Below are 27,254 nucleotides of genomic sequence, written 5' to 3' on the forward strand. Positions count from 1 at the left end.
GAATTGATCGATTTATTTCGAGTTTCGAGATATTGCGATCTTGTCCGATCCTATCCGAATTTTTCCGAATCAGTTCGTAATCCGTTTTCTTGAGAGTGTTATTTCAACGTATTTCTTTTGGGATTTAATGTAATTATACAAGAATAAAAGATATTTTAATAAGTGAAAGTGAAATTGTGAGTGATATAATGTATATCAACATATAAGATGAACAAGTATTTGGTAAATCATTTGATAAAACGGTAAACGAAGTGGTAATCGAGGTACGTGTTGAACCAAGAAACTGGGAATCCATTTTAAAAGTATAATTCTACACGGAGCATCGGATTAAACGATCAGCAACTCTGCTAATTCGTTAATCATAAATATTCAAGAGTCAATTAACACGGATACGAGGGTCGTGCACTCTCGCCGGATCAATTAATTATCGATTTCCATTACGCTTGCGTAATGACCTATTAACAACGCACGCTCGAGATCCTCTGGGCCGAAACTTCGATTTTAATGTCATGATTCGTGAACCTACGACTTATCCCGAAATTATGCTTTATCGATTTTGTGTTCAATATCAGAGATTAATATCAGAATTCTGAAAATTGATTTATGGATCAATTATACCGTACCTTTTGGAGAAAAAGAGAATTACAACGATACCCGTTCAATTATATTAACAACAATTCACTCACATTGCAAACATAACCTAAATATGTCATCATTATCTTTCACCGAACTAGTACATCTAACAAACAAACAACTTTGCAACTTTCGACATATGAATGTAAGTATCTTTTTTATTCAAATTATATCATTATATATAATTATATTTAATGAATTTCATAAAATTATTTTATGATCCGTACGTGGTCCGTGCATCGTATATTCCAAGTTTGATCGATCAATAAGAAAAACGTAAATATTAACTACTCATGAGTTCGAATTGACAGCGATCAAGCAGGATCTCGAATGCATCCTGGTTGATGCACCACCTTTCTAATGTAACCGTGTCTCGTACAATGAATAGGTGCGTCCTGTCGACGGCTTCGGTCAATTACGATCGTCTGAAAAACAAATGGGCCGCTTTTGATAATTAACGACACGGTGATCGGTTTCTCGAAGCGTCGACCCGATCGTTTCATGCAGACAATTCGGGATGAAATATTTCACGGCGATTATCGAGTCGAAACGTTTCGTAACGGAATGAAATATTTCACGATAATCTACGGCCATATACAATTTTCTCTATTAAATTTTTAGTTTTTATAGAAAGTTAAAATAATAACGTGTGCGACGAATTATATTAATGCATTAATAAGAATGAATGAATATATTTTTCACATATTGTATTGATTTTAATTTCAGAATATTGCGCCTCATTTTTGGCAAAGATGGATTATTAAATGATGCTTTATATTGCTGTTCATCAATCGATTTTAAGAAGGCTATCAATATCGATGATTATTGATAATTCTTTTTAATGATTTGATTACAGAACGTGAGTTATTTTTGTCATTATAATATATGAAGATTTTTAAAGCAAGTCGACACTTGTTACGCATCCTCCTATCATATCGCCATTGAATATCAACGTGGACGGGAAATGTTGCATCGTATTATGTCGTTGTCTATCAAATTATGATTCAGATACATAACAGAATTGATTTATCGGTGTTTCGTCGTCATATCAGAGAAATGACACGTTATACAACTAATAACAACAAAACGTATCCAGCTGACGATTTTTATAAAATATATATGAAAACGTAATTTAAAAAATAAACAAATAATTGACCTGTTTCTTTAATAAATCAATGCAATGTATCAATGCAATTACTGAGAAACGTTACACGAGGATACAAGGTAACAGATAAAGTTATTTCATCAGAATTGTTTCCAAAATTGTAATTTCTTCTTCATATAAACATAAAATGAATTATTCCAGGGATTATTTGATGAATTTTTATATATAATATAATAACGATTAAGAATCGTGTTTTCATTGAGTGGATTCTCGATTTTCGCAATTCGGAATGGAACGAGATTCGAAGGTATATGATTTTCGAGGTTCGTTGAACACGTGCACGCACGTAATTCGAGCGTCTGACTGAGACGTGTAATTTTCACGATTGCAACGAGGAAACTGATCCCTTTTTACTGCACACACTTGCTCCTCCCTGTGCTTGATCAAGTGTAATTACTGTGAATAATGCAGCAGGGTGTTAACAGTACGAAACCAGAGTTATGAATCTTGTTCGATGTTGTGTAATTTGCCGGCAATTTGCTGAGAATCCTCATATACACAACCAATACGTACGTAACGATATAAAATTAATATATATATGTTGTTTATTACAAATCTTTTTTTCTACTATTAGATATAACTATTAAGTATACACTAATTTGTTTTTTAAAAAAATTTCAAAGTTTATTTATGCTTATATCGCAGCAATATATTTGCATAAATCACGCGATAAACTTCGATTGTCGTTATATTTTTATTTCCTCGGCTCGATGAATTTATTTCTTCTTCCATTGATATATCAGGTGTACGATAAATCAAATGAGTAAATATGAGAGGCAAGCTCGAAAAAATATAACAAATACAATAATGTTTTCTCAACAAAGATTAAAAATTGCTCTATCATCGTTATGTCCGTAGCAAAGTTTTTCTTTACCTCGAATATAAACAGAACACAGAGCCTGTGTGTATTTTGTCAGCCATCGTCTTGAACGTAACTAATTTTCTTTATCACTCTATTAACAACAAATAAATTACACGAAGATGGAAGTTGTTTAAAACTTGTTTCGATCCAAAATAATTTAAAAAGATTAAAGATCTGTAAATATCGAAATAATCGTTTCTCAAAAATAAAATATACAAAAATCATCGTATCCTCCCTTAAATTAAAAACGCGAATAATACGAAAATATATATTTGATCATTCCTCCTCGTGACGCAATCCTTTTCACACGTTACATTTTTCATTTTACACTCCTCCCCTTCGAACGATATTTCACGGAGTATTTAACGGATTAATCGCGATCGAAACGAAACCACCACGAACCCTAGCAATTACTATCGATTATTTTCCTCGTAATTTATGATTTCCACTCCCTCTAGCCGATCTTTCGAGACAAATTGCCCTTAAACATTTTTATGAATACGGTATTCGGCCGGCTGGGCTCGTCGTTTAATCCGTCACGGTTAATTTAAGCGGTGTGCTAGCCGTTCTTTTTTTTTTTTTTAAACACCTTATAACGCTGCGTCGTCTACCATTTCCACTTTCTTTTTTTTTTTTTTCCTCTTCCCCTTTCATTTTTAAACGCACAAAATTCACCCCGAGAAAATGGATCGAGACACGGTGTTAACTTCGAACTCTTTAACCGGATAGAAACTCTTTAACCGGATAGACGGGGTCCCCAGGAACCTGGCAAGTTTAATATTTTATCGAGCACTTTCCGCTTCGCCATCTACTTGGATATTAAAAGCGCATTTTTCCCCGTAAACGTTGATGAAACGCGATAAGCATTACTTGATCTTCCATATCGTGGTTGTAATACAATAGGAAGGAAAAAATAACGTAATATCGAACCCACTTAGTTTCGTATGCTTTGTTCTCATCGCTCAACACTGGTAGAAATTTTTTATTCTAATAAAAATCGATGAAAAGAATATTGATTCGATCTCATCATAATTCTAATTCATCCTAAATATTTTTTTCTTTCCGGAAGAGATTACATTCGATTAATCTTTCATTATAGAATAATTAGCAAACAATATTCCAAATCTGAAATTTTCGGATCATCTAAAGATAAAAATTTTTCGACGATAAAACTTCGACTCGAAGGTATACATCGTAAACGTGTTATCAAATAGATTTCACGGAACATTCGATCCTTCGAATAAATTCGAAAATTTGATCCACGATTTCTCGCTTCTTATCTTTCGTCCCACGCATAATCGCTTCATTATACGGCCCAACTTCGGTATCCACTCGCTCGATTCTACGATGGGGGGCCCGCCACCCATCATCCGTGCCCTATTCCTGGACGGAAAAAGGACGGAAACCTGGACATTAGCCGGTTATCCGGGCGAACGATCTAGCCGCTGGCCGATCCTTGGCAACGTGCCAACGTGATGGCCGAAATTACGATGCCTCGTAAAATCGCGGTTGGGATCCCCTTGCGTGCACGCGAATTTCGAATATCTTGTTCGCGTTGTTTCCTATACGACCGCCAATAACTCGTAGTTTTGGCACCCTTTCGAACCTCACCTTGCCCGAATTTGAATTACCATTTTACCGATTTTCGAATAATATCTTCACCATATTCCAAGAAAATGGAAAATTTCTCTCCTATCCTTTCGAAGTACTTGCACTATAATAAATTTCGAAAAAGAAGAATTTCTTTCTAAAAATCATCGTATCCAGCCAAAACTTCTCCAACTTCACAAATAGGCCAGGGATCTTTCGAACCTCACCTTGCCCGAATTTGAATTACCATTTTACTGATTTTCGAATAATATCTTCACCATATTCCAAGAAAATGGAAAATTTCTCTATCCTTTCGAAATATTTGCACTATAATAAATTTCGAAAAAGAAGAATTTCTTTCTAAAAATCATCGTATCCAGCCAAAGCTTCTCCAACTTCACAAATAGGCCAGGGATCTTTCGAACCTCACCTTGCCCGAATTTGAATTACCATTTTACCGATTTTCGAATATCTTCACCATATTCCAAGAAAATGGAAAATTTCTCTCCTTTCGAAATACTTGCACTATAACAAATTTCGAAAAAGAAGAATTTCTTTCTAAAAATCATCGTATCCAGCCAAAGCTTCTTCAACTTCACAAATAGGCCAGGGATCTTTCGAACCTCACCTTGCCCGAATTTGAATTACCATTTTACCGATTTTCGAATAATAACTTCACCATATTCCAAGAAAATGGAAAATTTCTCTCCTATCCTTTCGAAATACTTGCACTATAATAAATTTCGAAAAAGAAGAATTTCTTTCTAAAAATCATCGTATTCCTTCTCCAACTTCACAAATAGGCCAGGGATCTATAAAATGTACCTCCACATATACATAGAATGCATAATCCCCGGGAACAATCAATCGATTATTCAAAAACACACGCGAACTCGAAACAATGGCGGAGAAAATGGACGAGGCCTTTGTCAAATATCACGATCCATATATATATATATATATATTCGCTATTACGAAAATGAGCTCCTCGCATCTATAATGTACTATACTCTCGAACACTGTTCCAATTCCGCAATTACTATTAATCTGTGGAGCATCGGTAAACGGGAATATATACTCCTTTCGAAAACAATGGGCCCGTACTGCGATGCGACTTAATCCCGTTCTCGTGATACAATCGCATTAGGATTCCAACAATATCCCACGCAACAAGCTGGGTCAGGGAGAGGAAGAAATAGGGTGGTTTAGAGGGCCGAAGCTGATAAACGAGCTTCGTTACGGCGAGTTAGCTTAATTGAAAGCTGAAACAGCGACTTTTCGAACTTCCATCGATCCATGTTTTATTCGCATCTTATATTATACTTCTCAGGAATATTTTTACTAACTATAATTCTATCCCCATCCATGTTTGAATTTCAATTTATCTCACAGTTTCTTTTCTCTGTGTAGCAAAAGAGAACATAACAAGATCCAGCTGAGAAAGGAAAGGTAATCGCTAATTGGCCCGTGTCGCTCACTTCCGTCCAATCGCCAATAAATCCTTGGCTTTATTCTCCTCTCCTCCTTGTCACCGGTTCAAATCTCGCGAGGAAATCAACTCTTGTCGGAAATGGCACAACTCTCCTTCCCCGTCGTCATTAAGGAATTGGATACGCATTCTTCGGCGGATGATTAATTGCTGCAACCGGATGTCCCCGCTCCGTAAGTCGTCGCTCCTTCGATTTTCCCATTGCGATAAACTCGCCGATTTTTTTTCCTTTCCCTTCGATTCTCTTCCATCTCTCTCTCTCTTCCTCGTCCAGAGAAGGATTATTACGGGCCGCGATATAACGCGATTTGTTCGCGGCGCAACGCTCGAAGCGGGCATTAAATGAGAGAATATATTTAGTTGTGCGGTTGCAGGAGGAGGAGGAGGAGAGGGCGGTTATTACGAGGCGGTTGTTTCTTGGCGAAAGATCGGAATTCTTTCTCGGGAGGGGAGTATCTAGGCCCTCCTGATTGGCCATCCTCCCGATGAATGGAGTTTTGTCCCGAGGCCTACGAGCCACCCAGCGAGCCGCGTCCTTCAAGCCTTTTTTTAACCCCCTCGCTCTTCTTTTGCGCCTGATAAATAAAATCCTGGAGCGTTGCTTAAATTTTAAGCTCCATTAAATGAAATCAACTGAAGTTAGGAGATAAATGTTTTTCGAATAAGTAAGCGTGTTATATCAGGTTTCGAATTTCGGGAAACGAAGAATGTAAATGTGTTTCTTATAAGTAAAATTATTTCAGGGATGATAAATCTTAAGTCTACTCGCGAGAACGATATAGAAAACCACAATTTATCAAATCTTCTGAGAGAAGAGTTCGCAATTAATCTTAAACTCGTTCAACAACTGCTCGAATGAATTTCTGATTACGATCATGGCTTTACGTTCTTCGACAAACCCTCTCGAAATTTCGAAAGAAGATCGATCAGCCGAAGAGATGGTTGGAAATCAAGCTTCTCGGCGAAGAAAACGTGAACAGATGTCGTATCGAGGCCGCGCGCAATATTTTCGCCGTGACAAAAGGGAAAGAATGGCGTGGTGGAGGCACGGTGGCTGTGCATTGTTGTCTGGTGGCCGAGACAAAGAAACCGATTTCAAGGGTTTCTTTGGGAGGGTGAACGTCCATCCTCTCTCCGTCTGACCGAGAGATTCCCCCCCCCCCTCCTTTCACTCTCTCTCTTTGTTTCTCTGTTTCACGCGCTCCCGTCGTCGCAATCCCGCGTCGACTGATGAAACTTTCCATTTCCATTCCCGACTTGCTCTTCGAAGCGATGGAAGCATCTTTCCCAAATCATCGAACACGGTGTCGTTTCGGATCTGGCCGAGCCTTTATCCGAGAATAATAGGAGGATATTGCGATTGTTGGAACGGTGGATGAGGTATTTCTGACTGATAATACGAATATTCCTTGTCCCTGAAAGTTTTACCTCTGACAATGAAGATTGCACATGTATACGATAAGAATAATATTCGTGACTCTTGCGATTTTGCAATTATTATTGCTTTGGATAAATTATTATTCGTTTTATTCTTATTCCTCCAAAAGATCAATCCTTAACTTTCTATCAATTTCAGAGATAATTAAAATCTGATGCATTCGAATAGCGGAAACGTGGTGTTAAAATCGAATTTGTCGAAACTGTCTGCGATTCATCACGAGTGCTATCTCTTTCTTTTTTAATTTTTAGATTTATACGCGGGTTCTTGAAATTATACAGTATATAACATGATGATGCATTGCCAGGTCTAGCTTTTGAAAAGTAACCAAGGCTCGAGCTTCCTGAATCCTGAATCACTTGTAAGGTTTCAGCATCGTTGGAAACCTGTTAGTGGATTTCGACTTCCTAGGTAAAGAAGCATGGAAAGGTGTTCGTTATTACATCAAAACTTTCCAGATGTATTTCCTTTTAAAAGTGAATTCAATTGAAACAATCTCTTCCTTTTTATTCGCAAAACGACAATCTCTACAATTTGTAAAAAACGAAACGAACGAATTCAGAGATCCATAAACCAATCCTTTCTTTTCTACTCGCAAAACGACAATCTCTACGATTTGTAAAGAACGAAACGAACGAAATTCAGAGATCCATAAACCAATGAAACGTCAAAAATTAAAAAGATGGCGTCGATCTATTTTTATTAGATGAAAGGATAATTCGAGAGGCATCGATCGAGATCATTTGGACGATCGGTGAAGGTTCAAAGAAATTACGATCGTTCTTACGAGCGCGAAGAGCTCGATTATACGGTTTTCGCAGTGCAGTAAAGGTGGACAGAGGCGGAATTGCGGCTAACATTACTCACGAGGTTCGAAAGCACGTCCAGTTTCACGCCCGGCTGCCGTAAAAACAAGTGTTCCGACCACAGCCACGTGAAAGGGAAGGGAAAACAAAGGGATGCATTCGCAAATTCTAGCCCGGCCTGGTGAATAGCTTTGGAAAAGATATCGACGGACCGAGAGTTTTATTCCCTTCGAAAACAGAGGCGTTGCTCCCGATCGAATTATGAAAACGGATTCTAAAACGGATTGTGAAACGGCTAATCCCGCGAATTATTGGAATATCTAACAATTTTCTCCAGGCGAAAGAAAGAATCTTTTCCAATTAATTAAATTAAAGCATTATTAAATGCAAAATTTTCTTACACGCTTTTCGATGATTCATCAAACGAACGAATAAATCAATGATCTGCTTGAACGAGTTTCATTTCATTTTGATAATTGTAATAGTAGATTAATGTTATTAATTTATTCGTGAATCCTTTATTCGAGAAAAAACTTTCGAAAATTGAAAATTTGAAAGTTTAATGAAAATTGAAAAATTTCCTATCTTTATTCGGAAATGAAATTTCCCATAAGTTATTTATCGTTCCGTTTAAAATTATTCGATCCTCCTTTCGAGAAGGGCTCGAAAAAATTGGACCAATCATGGAAGCTTCTTCTTTATGCAAATACAATAAGGTTTATTTATGTAAAAGCTTAGAATCCTTGTATAGGCCGCTTTAGTAGAAATGCAATTTCCAGCTGCGTTTCCGCTAAACGTATCCCGAAATATTCTTTCTTTGATGTGGTGCCCTTTGAAAATGACCAGGCGCAAGTGCAACCAGGTTTTAAACAGAAACTTCGTTAATTTCATTCATAAATCGCAACAAATCCCCGCATTGCATTAACTGCGGAGCCGCGATTCCATTTTCTCCTTCGTTCAACTCGTTGGCGTTCGAGTTCTCGGAACAATAAACGATGAGTGCTTTATGGCTCGTGGTTAATGGCCAATTTTTTTCTTTTTTTTTTCTTTTTTTTCCCCCCCACTCGAAACTCACCACCATCACGCGAGACCGACGAAATCGAGACGGAGAGAAAGAGAGAGAGAATCGAAATAATCCAAACGGACATCCTGTGATTAATTAACGAAAAAGAAATGGAAATTTTCGAGTTGGAAGAATTCTCTCTCTTCGTGAACAATTTTAAAGTATTCCAAAACGAAAGAATCGGAAAGAGAAATAATATTCGAACGTAATCTCTTTACTTGGCTCGAAATTTGGCCAACAAATATAAAACTTAATAAAAAAAAATCCGAGATAAAAAGAAGAGGAGCTGTAACAACACGTGCTACGGCAATTAAAAGATTAAAAATTCATTTGAAAAACAAAAAGAAGAATCGCTGACAATGAAAAGGATTAAACATTCGAAAGAAGGAAAAAATAGAGAAAGAAAAAATTCCAAAGAAGGAAAGAAACTTTTATTCTTTGCCCAACTCTCGATTTTCAACCCGGAATAATTCACCACAACTGACGAAACCAGAAAAAAAAAGGAGGAGATGAATCAAAATTAAATCTCGGTACAATTAAAAAATTACAAATTCAAAAGAGGAAAGAGAGAGAGAGAAGAGAAGAAAAAAAAACCATCAAATGAACAGTTTTCATCCACGAAAAAGCTTCCCTTCCTCGACTCGCGATTCCAGGTACCAGCATAATATATCAAATTCCCTTTTTACTCCCCTCCTCTCTCTCTCTCTCTCTCGTTAACATTTTGAGTCACGTGTATTATATTAAGCTCGCAAAAAAAAAAAAAAGAAAAAGAAATCACGGGTCGCGTAAACGTGGTTCTTCTCTCCATCAGAAGCAAAAATAAAAGCAAAGAAAGAAAGAAAGAAAGAAAGAAAGGAAGGAAGAAAAATGAGAAAAGCAGAGCGAGGAGAGGACGAGAGAAAAGAGATCCTTGGTCGACTATCAAAACCGTCGGTAGCCCCTTTGTCTCTACTACTACGGGCTAATTGAGCGGAACCCGGGCTATCCTTAAGGTAGAACGAACAACCTTAGAACAGGCTTCGAGGGTTCGATCGACTTCGCTTCTCCCCCTCCCCTCTTCCAAATGTACGGCCGGCCTCTTCCTCGTTTTTTCGTTAACCCTTTTGGAATTCCTCCTTTGGATGGCCGAGAAAGGGCCCTCCTAGGATCGTCGCGAGGATCAACGGCGAGAGAATTCGCCACTCGTTTCAATAGCCACGAGGAAATAATGGAAATAATTTCGAGGAAATAACTTGGAAAGAAACATTTGAAAAGGAATATATGGAAAATATATGGAAGGAGGATCTCGTTTCTTTGAACTGAAAAAAAAAAAAGAGAGAGAGAGAGATTGAATAATATTATCACGTTCGATTAAACTAAGAAAAGGTAAGTTTATAGAATTTGATATTCTTGTCACCGTTTATCTTATGCGTTGAGCAATGGAGACCGTGTGTAATCGAATCTCTACACGATTCAGACACACGTTCGTTCAAAGAATTTCGCCTCCGCCAACGGGGTCCCTACAGAGAGGAATTCATATCTGCTAACTGTCAACAGCGATCCGGCCCTATCTCTCGAGTGGCTCTTTAATCACTTGTAACGAGTTCTTGAGCTTGTTGTGACCCGTTCGTTTTTCGCGCCTGCCATTACAATCGTTGATATTGAAACGACGAACATTCGACGAGGAGGTCAACACTCTCGATTTCAAAAGCAAATTCGAGAATATCGTATTCCAACAATTGCTTCGTATAAGAAATTTTGAAAGAACCTGATTACGTTACATACTCTCTCTCTCCTCGCTTTGTATTAAGCCGTCCTTCAACAAAAACAAAAAACAAATAGAGAGAGACTTCTCGTTTATCCAGCCAACCGACTACGGAAACCATCTTTCCATGTCCTCGCGTACAAACCATTCCTCCATCTATCGAAAACTGTTCTTCTTTCCGCCCGGTTACGCAAAAACTCCTATACCTTTCCCCCCCGCATCGATGCCGGTAAATCTCTAAGAAAAACGAATCAAATCAGTTGATCGAAAACATCGTTTCCCCGAGCATCGATTCATTTCTCCTCCATTTAATAAATAATCGATCCCATGGATAGATAGATCTTCAATATTCTACATATATCTACTAATTTATTATTGATACGATACATTTCACTTCCGCCAAGTTATCTTCTCACTCACGAATCCTTTTTCCAAAAAATGCAAGCGTCAATTGGCACGTTTGATAGAATTTTCTTTTCTTCCAACGATCGAAGGAAATACATCACAGAGAGCAATCCGAGAGAACAATGGAAAAGGAAAAAAGAAATAAGTAAATAGGGAGCGCGAGAATGAAAGGAACGCGCGAAGGACGCGAAATTCCGTCATTTTTCGAGGATGATGCGTATTGAGCAAATGCGAGGAAATGCGGGGGAAGAGGCGCTATCGTCCCAGCATCCGGGATGTTGCTCGCTATCTAAAACGGACAGAGGCCTGGTATCAACGCCCACGCAATACGCCTGGCGAATAACTGCTCAATGAATCGACGATTTCGTTACGTTTATTAAGCTCTCTACGCCATCGAAATTTTTCGCAATCGGTTCGTTCGATCCTAGCTAAAAATTCTGACGCATTTTTTTTTTTTCAGGTTTTACGAAAGGATTGGAGATTTTTCACAAAGGGAATTTTCCAAAGGGATTACGGCGTGTATTTGTCCCGCTTTCGGATCGAAACTTATTCCCCTGATACGACGTTTTACGACGCTCTTATGGTATTAAGGTAATAGCGAAAAATTGCAGATTCCATCGCGCAATTTTTTATACCCGAAATCTAAATCTAATAATTATCGACTGGGGATTGTAAAGAAATAAATATATAATAGATATTCATTCCAGGTAAAAATTAAAGTTGCTCATTTTAAAAATTTCTTATTCCAATTTTAATCGAAACTTGGAAAACCACATTCGTTCGTTAACAAAATTCGAAAGGCTCTTCGTACACGCGTATCCCCGAACACGAAGCCAATCAATCATGAAACCAGAAGCAGAATTTGGCGGCCAAAACTGTCGATGGCGCGAAAACGGCGAGGCTTGTAATTAAATCGTTAAACAATTTCATTTGGATCGTAAATATCGTAATTCGTTGTTTACAGAGAACGGAACAACGGAGGGAGGAGATTGAAAATTGTTCGAGCCGCGTACTAATATCGTTGTTATTATGTTAATGGAACGAGCATGGCTTCAATTATAATTGATCACGTGACCGAAATGTCAAACGAATTCCTCGGAAAACTATTTCGATCGTCGTTGATTCTCTCCTTGATTTTTTTTTTCTTTTTGGAATTTCACATCGACGAAGAAAATATTTCTCGAGAGTTTAGATTTTTATTATTTGTTTGCTATTCCATTTTGATATTTTCATAAATAAATGAAATGGAGTTTGAATTGTTCGATCTACAAAGGTAAGTGTTTATATTAATTATGCAATTGCAAATTTGGAAAGTAGAAATAAAATTGTATTCGAATTAATTAGAGAAATCAAGTTCGTGCATGCACATTCGTTTGGGCTGTCTGAAATATTAATAGAAATCTTTCAATTATATCTTTCGTCACTCGTATCGATATCGTAATCAAACGTTTAATCCTTCTATGTGTGCAGCAAACTTGTTAAATCATCCGCGCGTAGATAACTTCTTCTCGCCAGATGTTTATGAGATTATCCATATTAGGTCGATTAGATTTAAAACAGACGTCTTGAAATATTTTGTCTGAGAAAGATATCGATGCAGAGTGATTCATTCATTCATTCATTCAAAAAAATCCATATACTTAATTTACACTCTGAGAATAAGGAAAGAATCGCGATCCACGTGATTCAATATGATGAAATCGTGAAATATAACCGTGAAAAACGGTGTTCAAACGAGTTGCATAATGAAAAAAATAATAAATAGCCGCAACAAGGAATATCGAATATCAGGGACGATTCACATCTCATCGTTAATAATCAGCATTATCTTCGAGCAGCAATATCAAACTTCCGCCAACAATCACGCACGAAAATGCTCTTATGAAATCTGCTTACGTAAGCTAGCGAGGAATCGAATCCCTCCTCCACGTCTCGAACAACAATTCGAGCGTGTATAATGCATTTTGCGAAGATCCGTCCTCTTCTTCCTGCTCGAATTATCATTTTCATTCTGGAAAATCGTTCCACGAGATAGGAACAATAATAGAAATTTCACGAAGGAATTTTCACATCCTATCAATACACCTCAAAATCTAACGATAATCCAATTCACATTACTATATATTTTACATAATAAAAATTGTTATTTTCAGAAATCCTCCAATTATTCCACGAATAATGCGTTAATATTGTCTAATATATTTTACACTCGTTGCACAGTTATGATTTACGAAAAGTAAGTTATCCAATTTATCTATTATTATAAAAAGGAGAAGATGGATGTCGGTTGCACGGCAACATCAATGCGGACCACCCAAATGCGTGAACGCCAGATATGGAAGCACGCACGGCCACCGGAATTTTTGATACTTGCCCGCGTAACAGAACGAGATCGGCTGACGTAATCGCGCAAGATTCTCCCGCGCTATTTTTAAGTGGTAAAGTCAGCACGTGGCGCGGATGGCGAAATTCGCTCGAGAATTCTTCTCCCTTTTTTCTTCTTTTTTTTTTCCAATCTTTTTCTTCCACCCCCTCTTTTTCCCTCACTCCCCGATACGCGACGGCATTACGAAGTGATGAAAAAGGTTTTTGCAAATCTCTTCTCGTGTTATTCCACGAAACCTGGTAAATTATGACTAGGCGGGATCGCTTTGACGCTTTTTTCCTCTCCTTTTTTCAAAGCTCCTCTTCTTCTTTATGCATCATGGCGGTTCGTGTATGTTTTTTTCTCTTTCTTTCTTTTTCGATGAAAGTTTCGTTTTTCTTGCGTATAAATGGATGTGTATGTATATATATATATATATATGTCGTGAGAGGTTTCGAGAAGATTTTTAAGAGTTGAGATTCGTGAATTTATAGTGGACGAGGTGATTGTGAACGCAGCTTTAAGTGTACGTTTATTTAGTTGTAAATACCGCGATATATGTATTTCGGGGGCTTTAGGTCGGTGATTTATGACGAGGGAGAGGAATCGTGAATGAAATTCGAAACGATTACTCGTTGTAAATGTAAACGGTGGTAACCGTAAAATATTTTAGAATTAAAATTTACGACGAGTGAGAAATCGTGAACGCGATTCGATTCGATTCGACTCGACTCGGCTCGGCTCGATTCGAGTATTTATTTAATCGAACAACCACGAGATTGGATGTAATATACTGCTATATAAGAATCAAGAAAAATTTATGATTTATGCGATCAATGAGAAATTATGAATGCGAAATTAATTAACATTATTCGCGCGACTGTTATAAACGTGATGTATATTTTCGAATTTTCGTGTTCATCTTAAATTCAATCTCGAAAGTGTCGATATCGACGAGTTATAATAAACGCAAAAATGATAAATCCAAAATGAATATTTATTTTCGAATACGTTTACATAACATCATCATAGTATGTAGCTAGTTGAAAAAAAAAAATCAAAAAAAAGAAAATTCATATCCATATGTTTCTATAACCATCCATCCATTCGTTCGTACTTTTTTTTCTCCCCAAAACAATAGCAGATCGAATGGTAAAAAAATTCTCTACGACTCGTTAAATTATGGTTTCATAGCGGGAAAAAATATATTCGAGTTGACTTCTTTCTCTCCCTCTCTTTCCAACTCCAACAATTCATACACGAGTGAAACGCACGAGTTCTCGAATACGTACGCAACGAAACACGGAACGTTCTGGACCGCGTTTATATTTGGTGTTTTAACGCGTCTCTATAGCGGGTTGAATGAATTATTGATGACGCCGTGGTGGATGTGATTACCGTGTATCGCATACTGGTCGTGTGCGTTATGTCACGTCTTTTTTAATGTATGCAGATGACTCGAACGATGTCATCGTGGGGTTTAACCGCGGTCGGAGATTCGCTTCAGCTTGACGCCATCGTTGTTCCGCGAAAAATTATATATCCTGATAAGGGGAAACGAGGAAACGCTTACAAAAACGTTCAAACGTTTATCTGAATATTTTTTTTTTTCATTCCTTTCGTTCCATATCCGAAGATTTCCTCTTTTACCAATTTTATTTTAATTATTTTTTTCTTCGAAATATTATGTCCCGATATTAATTAATTCGAATACACACTCGAGGAATTTTCGAGAATGAAATCGACAATAAATAAATATGAAAATTTTTTAATCGATCGATTTTGCAATCGAAAGATCAAAGATATAAGAAGAAAGGAATCGTGGTGGATGTATATAAAGGATTTGCCTCTGAAATTCAATAAACTGAATGGGAATTGTAAAATTTTTACGATATTGCTATTAAAAAAATATTGAAACCGCATAGCATAAAGCTGCACGAATCGTTTTCCGCAATATCTTTATATATATTTCTATCTTATACTTTCCTCTCGTAATATATATATATAAATATCAATTCTCTGGTGAGAAACGAGCGGTTTATTATTCATACACGCAATTCTTATAATTCTTTCACAATTTATTTTTTTTCCAGACTTTACTCCAACTATGAATGAACGTTTTATTACAATGATATGTAAATACACGAGGAAGACGCGATCCTTGCAAAATTCCTCTCCAATCAATTCTCTCCATTAATCTATCCTAAAGTGTACCACGAACGAATCCATCGCACGAATCAACTATAATTTCTCCAGAAATCGTTGGAAATCGATATTCGATCAACAATATTTATGAATAATCGGATTTTCCATCACACGTGACGCCGTTTCGATTCAATTCCCGATCAAGTTGGCAGCCTCGAGGACAAGGCGACGTACGCGTGTACGTTCGAAATTAGTTACAGAGGCCAGATTAGGTATGGTGGGCGTTTCAATCAGTCACCAGGCATTTCAATGACGATATTAGCGAAGGTAAGTAGCCGAGACGCGGGGTTTCCGTTATGGACGTAATATCATTAAGCTCTCGCGCAATTGCGAAACGTCGATAGATTGACTTTGCAAATTTTCCTCTTTCTAAATACATCTTATATTTACCAAAAAAAAAAAAAAATAATCTCCAAAATAGCTTGATAGAAGAAGTAGAAAAGAATTCGAATCTCATTCTCATTCAGAATTTCTTACTTCAGACTTATCGACTTATCTGAACGTTGATCTCTGCTACTCGAATTAAAAGTTATAAATAGTAGGAAGAATGGACTGCTATTAGATTAACCGCTATTAGACGAATTACTTCCTCAATCAAGGCACGCTACATCATACGTCCTCGTATACAATGGATTTTTACATACCGCGATACAATATCGGATAAATCCATCACGTATTATCTTATTCGAATCCATCGTTGAATAAATAAATTTTACAGCTGATCGATTCAATTACAACTCTTCGATTAATCTCTAACAAATGGAATTCCCCTCAATATCTCTATTTCAAGATAAGATATCGAGCAATTTCATATTCGCGAATATTTCGGATAAAAAAAAATATGAGAGATATCGCGGTTCGGGAAATCATTTCTCGAAGAGAGAGAGGAAGAGCCGATAAATAGAGAACGCGTGTGCGCGCAATCAGCCTTCCCTCTTCCGGTTTCCCGTGTGTCTCCGTGGCTGGCTATACTTTTAGAACACCCGATAAACAGTCCCTATAATAGAGACGACGCCGCGCCAGATAGATAGGCTTTTGATCCTCTAATAGTATGCTGATGGAGCGACGCGCTCTGCTAACTCCGACCGATTGCATCTCGTTCATCGAATCTTTCCCCTCGCGTGCTCCACTGGTTAATGGCACGTGGCACGCGTCGACGAGATCCCCACGATTTTTCCTTCCTTTTTTTTGACTTTTCCTTTCATTTCAGGAAAGAAATCGAGAAAAGAATTTTCGAGAAAAATCGAGAGGTTTATGGGAAATTTAAATAATAGACTGCTATTATTTTTTACTCTTTCTTCTCGAGACATTTAACGAGACGGAGATATTTCTCAAAACGGAGACAGAGAAATCGAAACAAATTGTCCACTCGCCTCTAACTTTCTACCAGTTTAATATTTAAGAATCCATATGTCACGCATCGTTCGACTAAACGTCTGCTCGTTTACATATTGCCCAACGCCGCTTCGTTTCCTCCGTGGCCTATTGGCCACCCGTTCGAAACGTGCTCGAACGTTAAATCTGGCGCGACAGCCTCCGCAATCGAGCCGATTTACGAAGCTCCTCCTCCTCCTCCTCTCCCTCGACTCGTAAAACAACCGCAAAATCCGTGTTTATTAGTCGTATTTAACCGAATAATTCTCGAGGAGGGAAAAAGTCTTGGGACTCTGTGTGTGTGTATGTGTGTGCGCGATGACGACACTTGACGACGTCATCCCCGCGTTTAAAAATTCGGTTTATAATAAAAGAAAAAAAATACGGCGAGAGAATTGGATTCGATGATCAAAATTCGTCCGCTTCCGGGCTTTTAACTCGTTTTCGCGAGATATACGAGCGGATGAAACTCTTCTCGAGCGCATTATTCGAAGGGACGTGGAAGATAAAAAAGGAGGGAGAGAAGAGGCTGTTAAAAGTTGCCTGGGAGGGGGGAGGAGAGGTAAGGAGATCCGAAAGGTCGTCGCTTTTGATGGTTTCGGGAACGAGTTATATCTTCGGTGGAGGGGGAGGGATTTGTTCGGGGACTGGACTGGAATTCTTGGAAGTTGGTTGAATTCTACACTTCGGTATTCCTAATTGAAGTTCGAAGCGACTTTGTGCTTCGATTTCTTCTTCTTCTTCTTCTTCTTCTTCTTGGAAGAAGGTTCGAACATTTGGCCGCGTCGTTTTGCTTTTGTTGGTCGAGAGAGATGTTTCAAATTTGTTTTTTATTTTTTTTAAATTATCTTATCTTTTCAAGGATACGAATTTTTTTTTAAAACAGTTTGGAAAAGATTATTGAGGAAGTTTCGAGGAAGTATTTTGTTATTTAGTTTGCAGGGATAAAATTAAATTTTCAACTTGTTACGCAAATAATTTGATATTTAAAATTGAGCGTAAGAGGCTTCCTCTTCTCCTTCTTCTTCCTTATAAGTTTTCCTCAAAGAGTCGTTCGCTTCATCTTTTTCATACTTTTATATAACGCGATGCAAAGAAATTTTGTTACATCTTGTATTATGTATCCGACGTAACTGGGAAAACAATTTAATCGCTTCGAATTCGATATGAGAAACTTCCTTCTTTGAAATCAATTACATAAATTTGAATTAATGGCATTAACGCCCAAGTTTCTCGAGTTCATTAGCTTTTAACGCGACACTTTAATTGAGTGAATTAAGCTGAAACCATTTTCATTCGTTCCTTTAATTGCCCATGTCTAATTCAATTTCCACTATGTTATTCCACTAATAACGCTAAACACTAAATCAATCCAATCTTCGTAATATCTCGTAAACGCAATCTCCATTCCTTCGATTATTCGACTTTCGTTGTCGACTTACTCGAGAAATTTGAAATTCTTGAAAGCTAAACTCGAGAATTAAAAATTTCATCGGTTCAAACGCTTCTTAGGAAGAGGAAAAAGAAAAATTTATAGAGAATTTTTATCATTTAACGTTTAACACGACGAGGCGCTTATTGTTCCATCGAGTTTCTCGTTAAGGGAGAGCTGTAAAATTCGAAAGTGGCGCAAATGGAAGCCCCGTTGTCGGTGTTGAAACAGGCAACGAGGGCCTCGAATGGTTGGCGCGCGCGAAGAATGAAACGTCGCGAATGCGAAGAAGTAATTCGCCTGGCGCGAGTTTTAAAAACAGACGTTCGCTCTCGCTTGGCGGTAATTGAAGAAGAAACTGAAAGTCTCGGTCGCGAGTAATGACGGGGGTGCGTGAAAAGAGAATGAAGGAGAAGAGACACGTCCGTTGGAAAAATGGGTATTCGTGCATATGAATAACAGAGGCAGTGATAAGCAGAAGAGGATGATTAAAGAGAAACGTGTGGCTGTTCTTGGAAGAGCAGGCACTTCGTGGAGAATTTCTTTTTTTCCCTAAACGTCCCTCGCGCGTTTTTTATTTTATCGACGAAAACGAAAGAAATTTGAACGATGAATTTCGAGAAATGGTAGAAGAAGAAGTTGATCGAATCGAGATTCAATTCCCTGTATTAATTTAATTCCTCAAGTATCCTCGAGAGTCGATTAATTTTACAAATAATTCGTTAATCTCCGAAATATCCGATTAATTTCTCATTTGTAAAAATAAAATCGTTAACTCGCCAATTAATATAATTCCACGATTATATCTGATGCAATTGATATATTTTTTTCGTTGAACAAGTATTAACTTAAAATCGATGCAAACAAGGATGAAAGAAGTGATGGAATTAACATGATTTTTCCCCAAGACAAGATTGTCTCCTCGTTACCTCGTTCGAGCTTTAAAATTTGAAGTAATATCTCCTCGAGAGAAGTCGACAACCTGTGGGGGACATTACAGTCGTGTCATTTCCAAGAAGGCATTCAGTACTAGGAAAGGAAGGGGAGGAGGGGGTCTGTGAAGAATCCACCGGTGCACATGATTCGAAAAGGGAGATCTTGAAGAACGTTGCACAGCGTGTGAGTGCGCGTAAAGTGGCCTTTAAGAACGACACTCGAAAACCTAATACCGATACACAGGCTATAAACTTAATAGAGACGAATACACGTGTTCCTTAAACTATTCTATTCTATACTTTCGATGAAAGTAATAATCGGTTCGATCGAAATTTTAAACAGCATATATAAATCTATATATATATATATATATATATATATATTGTTCCAATATTTTTTCTTCTTAATTAACTTTTAAATTGTACAAGGAATAATGAATCCTTGAAAAAAGGATTTGTTAAATATGTATTATAGAGTAAGTGTAAGTTGTTTGTATCAAAATTTAATCAATTTTTTCTTTCTTATCCTATTTTTTTTTAAAAATCAATCTTTCAAAAATGTTCCATGAATACATGTATGATATATTTTACATTATTCGAGATATCAAGTATAATTTTCACCATGAAACACCGATATCTATTACATATAGCAGTAGGCTCCTAAATACATTGTTCATTTCAATTAATGTCTCGAATTCTATATAGCTCTAATCCAGCGTATTGTTCGATCGTTGTACACTACAGATTGTCGATAAATGATGGATCGATGTAATACGATGCCACGACAGGCATATCTGTGAACGACGGATCAAGCAGAATTACCTCAGACACACACCGGTGTGCTAATTAATTACCTCAGTCGAATCACGTATCTCGAGAGATAAGAAGCACACCCTCTTTCCAAATATTTATCAATTCTTGATAAAATCGATCAATCTTACGCATGATGATTCTCGATCCTCTTCAACTATTCTCAAACTTTCGCCCTTCTCCTTTCAAAACTCTCTCCACTCGAAACCCATTCATCGGTTTGCCCAAAGCAAAAATCGAATCGATCGAGCGCCTTGCAAGTCATCATCCTCCTTTCCTTTAAAGGAGGAAGAGGAGGAGGAGGAACGAATCGAATCTTGGAAATTCTACAATGGATAAACTCGAATGGTCACGATATCTGTATTCGAGAAATATGCACGTTTCTTCTCAACATCCTCCCGTTAGTCACGTGCGGGTCAAAGTGGCGCTCGAAATTTCAGTGTTATCAAAACTTGCGAATGCAAGTAAAACGTAAGAGTCTTATCTTCGAGAAGTAACAGCTCAACAGCACTTGAGGGGTATCCAACTCTTTTACCCTCTTGCGTAATCTACGCGCCTCTTCTCCTCCTCCAAGGGAGAGGAGAGGGAAAGGAGGGGGAGGGAGGTCTTGCTTTTTCTCTTCCTCGTTCCCTCCCCTCTCCCCCTTCTGGCTCGAGTGCACTCCACTACGGGGTTATCTTTCACCCCACCTAAGGATTTACACGTGTTGCACGCGGTTGCACGAGATGTTTGTGTGCTTTTTATCTTGGATCGTTGGAGCGTGATGTCGCTCGTATCTCAAGTTGTTGTATAGTTGTATGTAGTTGGAAACATTAGAATTTTCGTGAATTTTCGTTGATGATTCTAATTTTTTTTTTTTTTTTTTTTGTATACGAATATGGGACGATCGTTTTGATTTTTGTAAGGAAAAATATTTTTAAAAAACGGACGAGAATATTCTCTCGAGATCTAATTTTCAATCAGATCTATGTGAGATTATAAATTAATTATACTAAATATTAGATGGGTAAAGGAGAATTAATTTACGAGAAATTAATTATTAATTGAAGTTGGATAATTAATCGTGTAAAAAAATTTATAAAGGAAGATTCTAAAGTTATTTTCTAAAAAAAAATATATCGAATTAAACTTCTTACAAACGAAAGTTGGAAAGTTTAGAACAAGTTTATAAATCGTAAATATAACAAATCGATACAAATCTTTTCCCTCTTCCTTCCGGAACAATACCAATTCTCACCATTTATTTTCTTATCACGATATCCTCACGTTTCTCGAAAATAAAAAGAAGAAGAAGAAAAAAAAGTCTCACAATTTCTTAGATAAAATTCCGAGAGTTATAATTTATAAACTCGCCTTGCCTCTCCAACGCGGTATCAAGCGGAGAAAGGATCCCGACGTAGCGATAACTGGCCGCGGTCAACTCCTCCTCCTCCTCCTCCTCCTCCTCCTCTTCCCTTCTTTTTCTCTCCCCCGAAGGATTCTCGCATAAATTCGCATGATATTACCAAAGGTGCACGCTTCCACGCGGAATTGCGTTCATTGAATTTTACGTAATTCCTCCTCGCGATGGTGGCCGCCAAGAACGATCTCGGAATTGAATTTCCGCCGCGATGGAATAATAGCGGTGCGCGTGGCTTTGACCGCCCTTCAATTGCAATGGGAACTGGCGACTCGTATGACGCCCGTAAACGAGTTGCGTCCGTTCCGCTTGAAACAGGAACGGATCAACAGAGGAGAGAGGGAGGGAGGGAGGGGAAAAAAGCTGGAAGAGAGGAGTGGAACGAGGCAAATGAAAATTTGCGGCTGGAAAATCATTGAAGGAAGCGATCCTCCTGAATTTATTCGTAATTCGTTTGAAAATTAATTATGTAAGGAAAGAGTTAGTAGCTTTCTTTCTTCCAAGGATATTTTTGCCATATCTGTGGCTTCAATTGGCTTAATTCGTGAATCGAAATTATACAGTATAATTTAATTTTCCATCGGGGTTGGACTCGAAGCGTTATGATTCTCAATTGTTCTATTTGACGACGTCGAGTTGGTTTTTTTTTTTTTGGAATTTTGATATCCAGTTTGTGAGTGAATTGGATTGAATTTGGATCGTATTCTGTCTGTAGAATATCTTTGATATGTATATCCAAGTTTTCTTTCTTCAAGGATCATCTTGAAAGGGAATGTATCTTTACAAATTTTCGATTTTTATTCAGAATTAAAAAACTTCTCGATCACGATGGAGAATTATTTTAATTAAAAAAGTTGAAAAAAAAACAATTAATTTCTCATCGACTCGATATTTCGTTTCTTTCCTTTGTTGACTCGCAATTACGACTGATTTTGAACAAGTAACGTTGTAAGTAAAAATTTTTAGATATTATTTCCCATGAAATATTGAAAACGTTTTCCTTTCCAGCGGAAAAAGAAATATCGCTTTTAATATTCTCTTTTATATTCCTTATCATACCTCTTTTACGGACCAACGTCAACTACACGTTTCCTTTCCCAGCTTTATTTCAGTAAACCATGAATATTCACGGTTCGCCGAATACAGTGTTTATCGCGAAGAAATCCAATTATCACGATCAATACTCCTACCAACGCAATATCGATCCCCTTCCTAACAAATCTACAATAAAATCCAGCAAAATCTAACAAAGTTGTCATTCAAAATCCGTTCGAAGAAAGAAACGTTCGAATCTTAGAAACTTGAGGAGGATCCAAATCCTTATCTCGTCATTATATTTGTATATTTTGCTCCATTTCCGTATCGAGAAACAAGCCGCCGACCCAAGATCCACCGATATTCCGTCCCCTTTGGATGTTATTTTTCGCCCGGCGTATGTTAAATAGGGAAACACCCGTGTCTCGTTTCTCACGCCACTCCCCCACAGTTTTTCGTGGCTTGAAAAGCTTCCGGGAGGCCTCTCCCTTCCCCTCTGTTTCTCAGAGAATGCCGTTCTTCCGGGAACATCCTTTGAAAATCCTCTTCTCGAAAGGTCCCCGTGGATTTTTATCGCGCGAGAGAGAGAGAGAGAGATCCTGTTACAGATCGGCTATTTTTTCCTTTTTTTTTTTTTTTATACTTAATACGGCTCTTATCTCTCGACTAAAATTCGAAAGAATAAGATTTCTGCAGCTATGAATCGCGTTGAAAACTTGGAGCCTCGTCGAAGAGTTTAAGCCAAGCTTGTCTTCCAAAGGGATTATCCGATCGTTGAGATAATTTTAACTTTGACCATGGCAACGCTCATGTTGTAATTATATTTTGATACTGTCTCTACGTATATACGTCGTTTTTAATATTATTAGATGGAATATATTTCTATGATTACTTTCTTTACTTGGAAAATAGAAAAATGGAATGGAGAAATTGTTGTAAATTACGTTGAACGACTTTCAAAATTCTTCACTCGTTGTTATTGACAATTCTGTTGTCTTATTAACAACTTTTCATCTTTCTCCTCGTTTCTTTGAAAAATATACATCAATCGATTCGTTTACCTCGATTAATCATTTAATAAGAATTAAATTTTTAAAAAAAGAAGAAAAAGAACAAGAAAGGGAAATAAATTGCATAAACATATGCGTTAAAAAAATACAATCTCGAAGAGGGTTTCGAATAAATATTCAAAAAATAAAATTATCGTTTCCACGTGGTAGTTGAATATCAGGAAGGAGAGAAAATCCGGAGCTAAAAAAGGAATATTAATTTCAGGTTTTGGTTGATGCACGGCGGGAAAAATAAGAGGCGAGCACGAGGATGGATCTTGTTAAGCGAGAGGATTTATAGAAGGCCACCCCGTGGCCGATGAAACGTTTTGACAATAATCGTCACGCGGCATCTTATTATGGCGATAATATCAATCGTCCCCCGCTATTCTTACCTGCTCCTCCTCCTCCTCCTCCTCTTTCCCTTTCTCGCTTGAGCGAACGTTATCTGATTAAAAGCGACGATACCGTAACTGTTTATTCCACGCGAGGACCTCTGACCACTCGCAACACCGAATGTAAACAGCGAAATTTGCTCGACATCTTTATGCGTCCATTCGAGCAGAATTGGAAGGAAATGTTTCTTGACGTAACAAGAGGAGATTTTAATGATATCGGTGGATATTTAATAGTACGGAATATTTGGAAATTCTAAGAATCGGATGGAATTTTTAGATAACTCTTTAGACAGTTTCTAGTCTGAATTTTTATACCCTGTGAGAAAGTGTATAATGTAAAGTATTATTATAATCGATCAAGCATATAAAAGCTACTTTTTCAAATGCTTTAATGCTACTGCAACTCGATGTAGTACAGAATAAAATCAAATATCTTTATGATATACAAAATCATCTTATACCTAAATTATCATTTGCAAAATCAATTAAATAACCATCCATTCAGATTTTTATCGACTCAAACAAAAGTCTCCAAAATCGAGATGCAATAACATTCTATTCGAATTCTTTAATTTTCCACGAGTTCTTAATCCCGATCAATTTTCAATCGAATTACGTTCTCACAATGTATTGCTACTTTTTCAGTATCCATTCTCGAATCGCGGAAACAAACGCGAATTTCCCGGACACCAAAGTCCTGGAAAGGAACGACTCGATGGCATCTCCAGGAGGGCAGCGTTCCCGGGGATTATCTCCTCGGCCAAGGGTACTCTCTCACGCGTCACGGTTTCCATTCACCCTGATCTTCGCCTGATTGCGGGACCTCGGAAAAATTAGCCGGATCGGTTGGAAACGGTGGCTCTCATCCTCTTACCGGGGGATTTGTTCCACTTATTTCATCCTTAAACCGGATTGCCTCGTATCCGATATTTATAAATCTCGGATCGGGAAATCTGGCCGTTTGTTTCAAGGAAATTTTTTTTTAAAGAGGAGGAGGAGAATTTTTGTTCATTCTCGTTGAAAAGGATCGATGTTGGCGTAATATCGTTTCCATTGAATGGAACGAATTTAAGGAGAAAGAGAAGGGGGATTGTTTGGGATTCGTGACGCAATATCATGCAAGATCATCGATAAGAATTTTCTTGGAACATCTCACTTTATCGTCATCGTATTTCTAAAAGAATAATACTACCTTCCTCCTGTCTGTGTTTAAAAGAATCCCTTTCTAGGAAATGGATGACGAGAAATTAGCGAAAGTGATTGTATTATTTCACAAAATTTTTATCAATTTTATCAACAAAAAAATTGTTATTTCGCAAGAATTTGAATTTCTATTCTACATCAAGAATTAAAGTAAGTACACAAGTATTTTTAATTCTTTAATAGACTACTATCTGAATAGCTAGGAATTCCATCTGAGAGAAGAGTTCATTGTATTATTTCACAAAACTTTTATCAACAAAAAAGTAGTTATTTTGCAAGAACGAATTGAATTTCTATTCTACATCAAGAATTAAAGTAAGTGCACAAGTATTTTTAATTCTTTAATAGGCTACTATCTGAATAGCTAAGAATTCCATCTAAGAGAAGAGTTCATTGTATTATTTCACAAAACTTTTATCAACAAAAAAGTACTTATTTCGCAAAAATTTGAATTTCTGTTACACCAAGAATTAAATCCTTGGAAAGTAAGCGCACAAATATTTTTAATTCTTTAATAGACTACTATCTGAATAGTTAGGAATTCCATCTGAGAGAAGAGTTCATTTGTTAAAAGGATGATTCGCCGGCTGAATAAATCTCACGATTTAGAATTTCATCACATAATCCGTACAGGAATTCCATTTCCACGCCGATTCCCTCTTACGATTCATCATCTTGACCTTCGCTACGACGAAATTAACCGGATTGTTTCTAAACGACACCGTATATATATATATATATATCCTCTTACGGGATTTCTGTCTCTCCTCTCTCTCTTCCCCTCCTTTTCTTCTTCGATTCGCAAAGACTTAAGCCGCAAAGTATGCACGGAGATTATGTTGCATATTCGCAACGAGGGTCAACACGACATTACAGCATTTCCTGATTACAGTCTTGGCCGACATTTATTATGCAATCGAGTGATGCAATTTGTTTGAAAAATGAGAAGGCGCTGCATACGTAATTGCTTGATCGATTGGGTTAATTGGATGATTTATAAGATATTACAAGAAACGTCGGAATTTTAATGTTTCAACATTTCATGGTTTTCAGAATTTTAATAATTTATTTAAAATACGTAAGTGGAACACCTTTGCTCCATCGTATTCATACGTGTATGCGTGTTCGTATTATCGATTTTGTGACATGTTTCAATATTTCATTCATCACTTTATTCAGAGGTGGAAGGTATTTTAGAAGCAACGAATGTGATATGCCTGTTGTAAAGAGAGGATAAATTGGTTCGTGTAATAATTTTAAATAACCAAAGTTATTAAAAAAGAATTATAACCGATGTATATCGATAAATACCTTTCGATTTATAATATAAAATAAATTTTACTTTGTAACGCAAAAATAATCTCACGGTTTTTAAATTGAAAATCTTAAATAAAATAATCAACCGTGATAAAATAAGAATAGAAATTAATTAAATCGTCGCTGTCAAATAAAATAAAAACAACAAATAACAATTTCTACGAAAATACATCCTTTAACAAATAAAATTGCACGTTTAAATCGACATCGTAATTGAAAACTCGATCTTAATGAAAAAACGATACAACTTTTAGATACATATTTATAAAATATCTCCTCTTTACCATCCCCACCCTCCTCGACAACACAATTTAACTTCGTTAATCCATACACATCTCTCGATGAAGATTACCAAGAGATTGGCGAAGCGAGACGGATCGTATTCGAGCAAACAACTCGATTCTGTTGCTAAACTTCTCTATAAAAGAGCCTGTCAAACAGCTTCTCTTTCCCTCGTTCTTCGATCCTTTGTATCGAATCCCGTTTATCGCGTACGGAACGAAATTCACGAAGAACAATTGTCTCCTTGCGCATCGA

General features: G+C 37.2%; 1 protein-coding gene and 1 long non-coding RNA gene across 9 annotated transcripts in view; one reads left to right on the top strand and one right to left on the bottom strand.

The window, feature by feature from the left end:
* LOC413021 (papilin) overlaps positions 1-27,254 on the bottom strand; it is a 129,362-nt gene that overhangs the window by 53,574 nt on the left and 48,534 nt on the right. The gene's annotated exons all lie outside the window — the stretch shown is intronic.
* LOC102655605 lies at positions 57-16,990 on the top strand. 2 transcript variants are annotated; one of them, XR_001703018.2, is made up of 5 exons: positions 57-778; positions 1,360-1,857; positions 1,940-2,307; positions 11,656-11,786; positions 11,903-16,990. It is a non-coding gene; the product is annotated as an uncharacterized LOC102655605 (long non-coding RNA). The 2 variants fall into 2 exon arrangements; XR_003304738.1 differs by lacking the exon at positions 11,903-16,990 and having other exon boundaries at positions 11,656-11,896.

Source organism: Apis mellifera, linkage group LG5, assembly GCF_003254395.2.
Source record: "Apis mellifera strain DH4 linkage group LG5, Amel_HAv3.1, whole genome shotgun sequence".
Lineage (NCBI taxonomy): Eukaryota > Metazoa > Arthropoda > Insecta > Hymenoptera > Apidae > Apis > Apis mellifera.